The sequence below is a fragment of the Humulus lupulus genome, chromosome 5 (assembly GCF_963169125.1).
Source record: "Humulus lupulus chromosome 5, drHumLupu1.1, whole genome shotgun sequence".
Lineage (NCBI taxonomy): Eukaryota > Viridiplantae > Streptophyta > Magnoliopsida > Rosales > Cannabaceae > Humulus > Humulus lupulus.
This window is the reverse complement of record NC_084797.1, coordinates 121134377-121144817: the sequence shown is the minus strand read 5'-3', so window position 1 is coordinate 121144817 and position 10441 is coordinate 121134377. Positions and strand designations below refer to the sequence as shown.

General features: G+C 32.2%; 1 long non-coding RNA gene across 39 annotated transcripts; it reads left to right on the top strand.

Annotated features, from left to right (window-relative positions):
* Positions 1 to 660: 660 nt before the first annotated feature.
* Positions 661 to 9729, top strand: LOC133777618 (uncharacterized). Of its 39 annotated transcripts, XR_009868728.1 has the most exons (19): positions 676 to 1188; positions 1296 to 1380; positions 1487 to 1637; positions 2867 to 2931; positions 3870 to 3923; positions 4998 to 5054; positions 5474 to 5551; positions 5655 to 5701; positions 5804 to 5853; positions 6046 to 6619; positions 6989 to 7060; positions 7218 to 7289; positions 7472 to 7543; positions 7648 to 7719; positions 7817 to 7888; positions 8403 to 8510; positions 8769 to 8904; positions 9111 to 9176; positions 9499 to 9729. It is a non-coding gene; the product is annotated as an uncharacterized LOC133777618 (long non-coding RNA). The 39 variants fall into 39 exon arrangements; XR_009868721.1 differs by having other exon boundaries at positions 668 to 1188; positions 1487 to 2931; XR_009868712.1 differs by having other exon boundaries at positions 671 to 1188; positions 3870 to 5054.
* Positions 9730 to 10441: the final 712 nt, after the last annotated feature.

The window sequence follows — 10441 nt, the reverse complement described above, 5'->3', positions numbered from 1 at the left end:
TTGAGGAATGATGTTGATGTGAGGCCTCTATATCCTCTTTCGTGAACATGGGAGCACTCCATGTTCTACGATCTTCACCTAAGTCCAATGGAGAACTCCATCTAAAACTATCATCGGTTCTACTTGGACCTGGACGACTACTGCTGGTCCCAGGTGTTTGCCGGTCTTCTATTCTGTGCTCCTCATCTACCATAACATCTGAACTCTGTGTTGGAAAATCTTCCCTAACATCTAGCCCACCAAGATATGTTGCATCAGCAACAGGATCATCGTTGACATAAGGTTCGTAGCCATAGGGATCGTACTCTGCCGTGTCATGCACATATGAAGGATCTCTAACCGGGATATCATCATGAACTATGACATCTGGATTTTTCTCAGGAACACATGTTCCAACATCACCTTGAGTTCCTTTGAAACCATGACATGGAGGAGAAATGTTCTCTTCAAATCGAACTTCTTTATTAACGCTGGCAGAAGCCGATGCATTTCTTACACCTCTCTTCTTACACTACACCAAATGCCCATTTCCATAACACATGAATATAATACTATTAAAAACGTATAATGGTATGTGTTAAAATTTTAAGCGGTTCACTAAAAAAATACGCACCTAATTAAAATTTTAAGCGGGGATCTCTTTCCTGCTTTCCATTATTCAACCTGTTCACACATGACCTAATTGCTATTTTCTCCCATCACACCCACCGCCTTTCTCCTCTCTACGCCTCTCTCCTCCGTCTACGCCTACGCCTCTCTCATCCTCTCTCCTCCGTCTGCGCCTCTCTACACCTCTCTACGCCTCTCTCCTCCGTCTGCGCCTCTCTACACCTCTCTACGCCTCTCTCCTCCGTCTACGCCTCTCTATGCCTCTCTACGCCTGTTGAGAGAAATGACAAAGAAAAAGCACTCATTGGGGGGAATTGATGAAGGGCGAGAATGATGATGATGTAGTGGGCCTAGAGCATGGGGCTGGGCCTAGAGCATGGGGCTGGTGCTGGTGTCGGTGTCGGTGTCACAGCGATGGATGGGAAGAGAATGCTAGTTCTATCGTTGGGCACAGGATCAGCCAAGCGTGAAGAAAAGTACAATGCAGCCAAGGCATCCGAATGGGGCCTCCTCAGTTGGATTTTCGACAATGTCAGCACACCCATCATCGACATTTTTGGTGATGCTAGTTCTGATATTGTAGATCTTCTTGTCTCCTCTCTCCTTCTCTCTCATCATTTCTTTCTTTTTTTCTTCTTTTTCTTGTAGGTTTCTTAATTGATTGTTTTCTTTTTTAATTTTCAAAGTCTCATTGCATTCAGATTATGGTTGGAAAAATTCCTTTAGGGCTTGATTTGATCTTGCAAAGAACGGAAAACATCTCTAGAGAAGGTATTTTATTTATTGTAAGATACAGTTCATGTTTTATTTCAAATATTCTGCTTTATAGGCATGTATATGTTATAAATGTTCATAACTTTACCTATTAATTTTCTAGTGGGTTTGAGGTGTTAATTGCAGCAGCAAGGTTTGAGCTTTTGGACTGCAGTGGATGGATTTGTACGTTAGGTCTTGGTTCAATAAACTAGCACCATTTTATAAATCTACTCTTATTTATATTTCCTTGCTCTATCCTTATTCCATTTCAGGTACACCTCTTCTCTTTTCCATTTTGTTTTTGGCTCAAATCTCGTGTTTATAGTAGAGACTTTATTTAAGATTTGCTCCCATTTCTAATTCTTGCAAAACACTGGATCATTTTTATATATAATGATATCAATTTTTAGATTACGTGTATATATACTAAAATTTCTTTTGCTGCATTTTCACATGATTATGATCTGGGTTTTGATTTTTTTTTCAATCTATGTATAGATAGAATGTATTCCCTTTCAGTCTATTGACTTTATATTTGAATGCAAATTGGTTTGTTATCTATTTCAATTTCTTTTACAAGGTTTGAGTTCCCTGTGGTTGATATGTGTTGCTCACTAACTTCATTCTTGAGAATCTTAGGAAATCAAATTGATAACTTTCAATCTTGATTTTGGAATTTAGGGACTTTCTGCTAGTGTTCCATTAAAATAAATCTTTTTTTGGGTAGGTTTTTTATTTAGATGCTATGTATTGCATGTTTACTTTTATAAATATAAAAGTCTCTGTTCTCATATATATATATATAATATATTTATTTATTATAGAAGTGAGAGAATGAAATGGCAAGCTATCTCCATGTTTTCTGCCTTATATTCATCTTGAACTCATATATGCATATTTCTTACAGCATATGCAAGTATCATTTTTTTGCAGTACAAGGTCTCTAAACTTTAATTCATATATGTAGGTTTCTTTTGACATATGCATGAACATAATATGGTCCAAATATTTTTACTTATCAATTCTATTTTTGTTTTTTAACTTATGTTCCAACTTTATATTTTTGTTCATAATCTATCTTTTGCTAAAGATGTCTCCATCTACATGAATTAATTATTGTACCCAATATGTATTCCATTTAGGACATTATATATATATATATATATATATTGAGTAAAAATGTCTCTTATCTATCATTTCTAGTACTAAAGTAATGAGAAAATTAATCTGAGAAACTCACATAGTTGGAACTACCGAAAATGATACTTTTTAAAAGAATTCACTATGCCAAATTTGTAGACCCTTATGTATTTAATGCAATGTTTTGTAACAAAACTGACTAGAGAATTTACTTTTCTTGGTCAAAGTCCAACTCCATCAAGACAAACCATATAGATATTGTGTCTTGATCATAATTGAAAGTCATTCTTATATCACTGCCGTTTGCGGCCGACGTCACTTAAGTTTTTAAGGTTATAATTAAAAACGGTTTTGCTTGTAGTGGCTGCATGCGTTGGCTTCTTGGGCTCTCTCATCTAGGTCCTTTGGTATCTTGAATTTTTGGAGGTGATCCCTTATGTGTTGGTTTTTTGGAACTTCAATGTATTTTCTTATTTCTTGAGAAAAATTAGGTTGGGTTTTTTATTGACATGTACTATATTGAATGGGTATGATTATTAGAAAGTGTGCTCAACATGCTGGAAGTGTTAATAGATATGATTATTAGAAAGTGTTAGTGAATCGTATTTGGTGTTTTATTTTAATGAAAAGTGAGGAAGTCCATTGTGAACATACTTGCATCCATATCTAGCTACTTTAAAGTATGTTAATATTTTTTTTTTTTTAAAATAGTATTTTACCCCATAGGCCACTAATTCTCTCTCCTACCTACCCTAATATATTTACTATGTTTGAAAAATAGCATGCCCAAATATATTATTAATTGGGTTGTAGTTGATCAACTTGATTACAAAAATAATATGAATATAAGGGCCTGTTTGGTATTGTTTTCTGTTTTTTGTTTTCAAAATTGTGTTATCAGAAATGAGAACAGAAAACTGTTTTTGTAGTTTTTAAAAAACAAGAGTTGTTTGGTTAATATTTTCTAAAAATATTTTTTTAGTTTTATTTTTTTAAAATCTTAAATAAAAAATTAACAAATATATTTACAAATAGAAAAATATTTTAAAAGTTTGCAATAAATAATGAGATAAAATAATTTAAAAGAAAAAATGATGAAAAATAAGAAGTGAGAAAATTTGAGAACAACAGAAAACAACTTTTCCTTGTTCTCAAAATTTTCTGTTTTTTGTAACTTTGTTTTTAAAAATTGTTTTCTAAAAACAATGCCAAACACCCACACTTGTTTTCAAAAAACAGTTTTTAGCTTTTAAAAACAAAAAACAGTTTTTTAGTTAAGGTGCCAAACGCCCCCTAATTTTCTTTGCTTAAAAAGCTTTTGGAATCCTTGCTAATGGAAATGAAATGATATTGTGATATGATAGATGAAGGGGATGTGAATGAGTACAACTTGAAACAAATGGGAAGGAGTCCAATTGGTACAATACAAATTTTTTTAAATGGTCATTGGAATTACTCTGATGCAAAAGTATTCCACACCTTGTCTATGATATGTGATGTGCAATATTCTCATTTCAATTATGTTTTTATCATACAATCAGGATTGGTTTGTATTTTTCTTTATTATTTGTTTCTCTAGATGGAACAAACTAATATGCATTGGAGGGCATGCTTTTGGTGATCAGTACATAGCTATAGATACCATTTTAATGGACTTGGAAAACTTAAATTGTTTGCACTCATTTAATTTTCACTGCCGTTGAACTTGCAGACTTGTGACAAAAAAAGATAAAATAATGTTATTTAATATATATTTGTCAATTTATATCTATATTAATTAATGTCATTAATTTTTTTCTAAAATTTGATAATATGTGAAGTGTTTTAGTTTTATAGTTTCATAGTTTTTGTTGGTAGTTTTTGTTTTAGAAAGTATATTGGACGAGTTTTGTTGATGTTTTTGTATCAGAAAATTTCAGATGTGATATTGTAGAATATAAGCTAAAATGTTACATTTTTCTTAACTTCTCCTATGTTTTTCTTTTATTTTGATGCAGGAAGTGACGTGTTTGATAGTATAAAAATTAGATTTCTTCTCATATTTCTATGTTGAAACAACTACCAACATTTCTTAATTCTTTGTTGTTGGTGCTATAGCTTCTTGTGAAATATTATACTCTATATCATTTGGTCTGTAATGTTCTTAAACAACTGCTGTTAATTTTAGAAATCTTAACTATATCACTTGATCTGCAATGTTCTTGCCAGTAGAGAAATAACTGCTTTTAATCTTAGAAAATCTTAACTATATTACTTGATCTGCAATGTTTCTACTTCTAGAGGGGAAAAAAAAAATCAAATACTGTCTTTAAAAAACTCTTACCCGCAATTCGATTTATTTAATCATTTTTTGTTGATTAAGGACTGATTAGAACATCAATGATCAGCCATTCAATTATATAGTGGAACATATATTTCATAAAGTGTTCGTAGATTCCCCTACTCTATCTTCATTGTCTTCATTCACACTTGTTTTGCATATAATTTGGCAGGGAAATGAGCTTCATAGCCAGGGAAAGTACAATGATGCCTTGCAGAAGTACTATCTTGTGAGTATATTTACTGTTACTTTGGCTTACTTGAAGAGAACTTTCTCTACTTTCAGTGTGAACTTTTGGTTTTTGAGTATGATTAGTACTTTTCATCTTTGAAATCTTAGGTATTTAGTTGTTCTGAGGTATTGAGTTGTCTTCCTTTTGCTTTCTATTATACTATATATCAGTCAACTGTGATTAATAATCAAGACATTTATAATAATAGCACCAAAGCTAGAGGATTGTTTGTTATCTAATATTGCTTTTGTATTTTCTCATTTTCAATCTATCATTTCTGATCTTATAATAAAAAAATTGTTTCAGAAAATAATGCTTTTATGTTCAGAAGGTCTATGCAGATATTAACAATTCATTAATGCTCTTTTTCTTTTTTAACTTGCTCATCAGCTTAGAAATGTTTTACATTGTTACAGGTATTGGGATATGATGTGAAGAATGTGAAAGCACTTTACCGGAGAGGTCAAGCATATAAAGAACTAGGTCAACTACAAGTGAGTTTCTTTTAAATGTCTTCTGAAGGATGTTTATGCAATTGCCCTGCTAACCATTGGGGGACATTCTTGTTGTTATGATGCTATCTCTGATCTTATCAAGGCTCATGAAGTTTCTCCTGATGATGAAACAATTGCAGAGGTCTTGAGGTGTGATTTCTTGTGAATGATCTTCTTGGACTTTGTTATAGCAGATTAACATCAATTGTTCCTTCTTTTTCTTTTTTTAACTAACATATATTGTTTTAACAGGGATGCTGAGGAAAGATTACTGAAGGAGGGAGGTGCACGTGCACCAAGAGGTTTGTTAATTTTGTACTTATTTTATTTTCAGTTGATGTTAGTTCATTACTTTGCACATGCATGTTAGTTCTTTTTAAAAAATGTACCATTCTCATCGTTTATTTGTTGCAATTTTTCTAGTCTATATTTTTTTCAAAACAGCTTTGCAACCCAAGTAATTTATTTTTGTGCATGTGTGTCTACATTAATAGATCATTCAAGAAATTCATTGCAAATGCTGATCCTGAAACTCTTGCTGCTTTGAATGCTGGTAATTCTGGAGAGGTAAATGCTGACATGGTAAAGTCTGCATCAAACATGATTGGCAAAATGTCAGCTGAGGAACTTCAGAGAATATTTGAATTGGCTTCCTCATTTCAGGGGGATAACCCAAGTATTATGGGAGGCCTTTGTACTAATGACAGTTTCAAACCTGGGCCAGTTCCTCCAAATCTGACACCTAACATGCTGAAAATAGCATCTGATATGATGAATAAAATGCCACCAGAGGAACTTCAGAAGATGTTCAAAATGGCATCACAATTGAGGGGAAATAACTCATTTCCAATGCCAACATCTCTAAATGCGGCTGGACCCAGTTCAGATGGTGGTTTAAGAGCAGGACCCAGTTCTGTTATAGATGAAACTAATGTTCAAGGCGAAAGTAGTTCACACGGTACATCTTTAAATTCAAGAAGTTTTCCAGCTCAATCGAGCTTCCCCGCCCCCACTGGTGATCTGGAAGAACAGATGAGAAACCAAATGAAAGATCCAGCAATGCGGCAGGTTTGCCTTTTTTACTTTATGAGACATTTTCATAATTTTCTGAAGCCTTTTGTTATTGCTATTTTATTTTTAAATAATTTACCAACAGAATTGCTATGTGCATTGAATTATTTTCGTTTCAGTCTCGAGAGGAGAGCATCTTATGACCAAGCAATTGCTGCATTATAGTATTTTTTTTTCAAGACTAACTTTACAAAAGTGGGATCAGTTTTCTACTCACTAATAGTAACATTGGATTCCAAGAAATTATTGATTTTTTAGATTTTTTGTTATCTCTTAGGCCAATTTATATGGGTTGTTCACTAGAGTGAGATCTGTGCTTTAAAAATATTTCTCTCCACTTGATCATTATTTTTTGGCAATTACTAGGGCCTTAAGCGCAAATGAACTGTCAGGGGAGGTACCAAAGGAATTGGGACTACTTACTGACCTATCTTTTTTGTAAGTTATAGGCATTTTTTCATTTTAATGGTAACTATATCGTTTTTTCTCCTTTCTTTATGAATTTTCCATTGCCCATTTCAAGCATATCATTGAAGACTATTTCATAGTTTATGATATTAATGACATTTATTCTTGGAAATAATTTTGTCTATAGGTACTTACCAATGAACAATTTCTCTCTTCAGCTACCGCCAGAACTAGGGAATTTAAACAAATTAAAAATACTGTACGCTTGTATAATTACGGGTCTTTCGTTTAATTTCTTTTTCTGTTTATGATTGGGTGCATTTATTTATAGTCCATACAGGTATCATGAAACCCATTGAGAATTACTATTCAACTTAATGATTGTAGTAGTACATTGGTCCCATCCTAATTCCTTTGTTTTTCATTGTTTATATTTGATAGTAGTCTTTCCAGTTTTGGAGTTAGTGGCGAGAATCCTTCAACATTTGAAAATCTCCAAAGCTTGGAACAATTGTAAGCTGTTTCTTTTACCTCTCATGATACAATAGGCATACTATTATATAAGAAATAAAAAAAGTTATAAGTTTTTCTTGTCTAATAACATCTTCATCTTGTAGGTGGGCATCAGATAATGAGCTTGCAGGCAAGATTCCATATTTCATAGGAAGTTGGTCAAATCTTACTAACATGTAAGACAAGTTGAATAGATGGGTGTATTTTGATAACATTGCAACATCTATATCTGTATATTAACACAAAGTTAGCCACTTGCTTATGTTAATGCAGGGTATTACAAGGAAATTATTTTCAAGGGCCTATACCATCAACGTTTGTGAATCTGACTTCTTTAGTACAATTGTGAGTAACATGCTCAATACAAATCTATCTACAAATTTTTAAAGCTAATAATCTTAAGTGTGAACTATATACATATGTTGGCGGTTGAGTGATATATCTAATGCAAGTTCTTCTGTTTTTATAAGTATTTTGTCTTTGTAACAAAAGCTATCTTTGAGTTGGTAACAAAAGATGTTTTGAGTTGGTATCAATTGAAACATATAAGTGTAAAGATTTAATTACAATGGTAATTAAGTAAGTAACATTCTGAGTGCATAATCAATTGTTGATTTTATGTCTATTACTTTTCAGCTTTTTCATGTAGCTCTTTCTTCTTTTTTATTATTATTATTCATCTCTATCTACCCTCAATTAACTAGCTTGCTTAGTTTAATAATCAAAAGTAAACAAAGGCTAGTTGTTTTTTTCTTATTTACTATTTTTATCATTTAATTTTCTTGTATCTTTTTTCTTCTTATTTACTATTTTGTTTTAGCAAGGATATATAACGGAATTTGGATTGGAAAATCTGCAGGGATCATGACGAGGCGACCTTTGGTCTTGCAGCTTGACAAGACAAACGAGGGAGCTCAGAAATACGCTGAGTTTCTTCACCTTTGCAAGAGGAGATTCACAGATTTTGGTATGTGGTGTATAACTTAAAAATAAATTTGATTCGTATCTGTTTGTACATGATCAACTTGTTGCTCATTTGTTCTCGTGTTGATTTTTAGCTTGATAACTTGTGTTACATGAAATATCAATTGATGTTCAGTTTTTAAGTTACATAATTATTTTTGCCAAAACTTGAGAAGAGAGCTGGCAATTAGGAGTCAGAAAATCTGAGGTCAAATTTAGGTAAAGTTCTCGAAACTTCTGATTTTTATGAATTTGATCCCAGAAACTTGGCCTTTGTTTTTGGGGAAATTTCTCATGCATAGTTCAAAGTACCGATCAATAATAAAAGAGTTCTGTGCTTTTCTATGTGAATGCAAGGATGTGTTGGATGAGGCAACTACAATGAAACTTTTAGAGAGGTAACTATCTACAGGATCCTATGTAAGTTAATCACATTTTTCATAAAAGTATGAAAGCAATAGCTAATTCTTTTCTGTTTTAGTTTAGAGCTGTAATTAACTTCTTTTCTGTTTTTCCTCTTTGATTTTCTCATTCACTTTCATTTTTGAATTTAACTGTTTGTTTTGTGGGAAATTCATATGCTTAGATTTTTCTTTCTTAATAGGCTGATATGACCATGTTAGAAGACGAACTACCAACAAAAAGATGACTTTCATCAGCCCTTGTCAAGGTATAAAGAAGAAAGTCTTCTGTTGTGCTTTAGAATTATGTTGCTGAATGGTTCTTTCATTTTCATTAAGTTTTAGGTATTGATAGAGTACTCTGTTTGGCAGTGGAATTTTTTCTTCGTTCATCTCTTAGCTTATTGTTTTAAGTTGCATGTTTTGTTGCTTCATTCGTTTTGCATGGTAGTACATCTTGCTATACTCTGCTGTTTCGTCAAGTTTTGGAGTTATTACAAATTTAATTTAAACTTTATATGCTTACATGTGGAAACTAGCTTAAGTCTTATGTTCTTAATAATAAAAGGACTTTTTTTTTACAATGTACAGGTATATTGAGATGATTTCTTTGGAGAAATTCTTGACAACATTTGTAGTTTAGGCCTTTAGAATGGAAGAATGTATTTCACTAATTTTTGTATACATTTCTTGTTTTGTATTTAGTGATAAAGGAATCTGAATTGGACATAAATTATGTTGTAATATGATTTCTTAAGCCTAGACTAGTAGACTAAATATTGTAATTACATTTGAGTAATTAATAAAAATGTATTTATGTTACCTTATTTGGCTTCAACTTTCATATTTGATTTCCTAGTTTTGTGTAAGTAAAAAAAGATTATGTTTCTCTAAGCTAATATAACACGTGTTATACTAAAGTGTAGTATAACACAAATAATGTGTTGTACTAAAGTGTAGTATAACACAAAAAATGTGTTGTACTAAAGTATAGTATAACACAAAAAAAGTGTTATACTAAAGTGTAGTATAACACAAAAAAAGTGTTATACAAAAGTGTAGTATAACACAACAAAAGTGTTATATAATCGACTATAAATAATATAATTCAACACTTATCTATATATTAAAATAACACAAAAATTGTGTTATCGTTGACAGTTCAATAACACATCTGTATAACACTGATAAAGTGTTATGTAAAGTACCCTGACCTACGATAACATAGTCGGTCTTAATACATCAGAAAGTGTTATCGTATGTTTTGATAACACATTTTCGGTGTTATTAAAAGCATTTTGCCTTGTAGTGTTAATCAATGTGACACATAGAGGAATGAGCTTCTCTACAGATTTCGATGCTAACCCAATGAATGCACGCACATGCCTATCATTTTTTATAACGGTAGGTTTGACGGATTGTGATAGGCATGTGTACGGGACCTCAATTTTCAAGTCATGCACACATTTATCCACTTCAAGCTCATCGTACAGAATGTCAAGCAGTTGCTCATATGTCACACCCTTCTCCACGG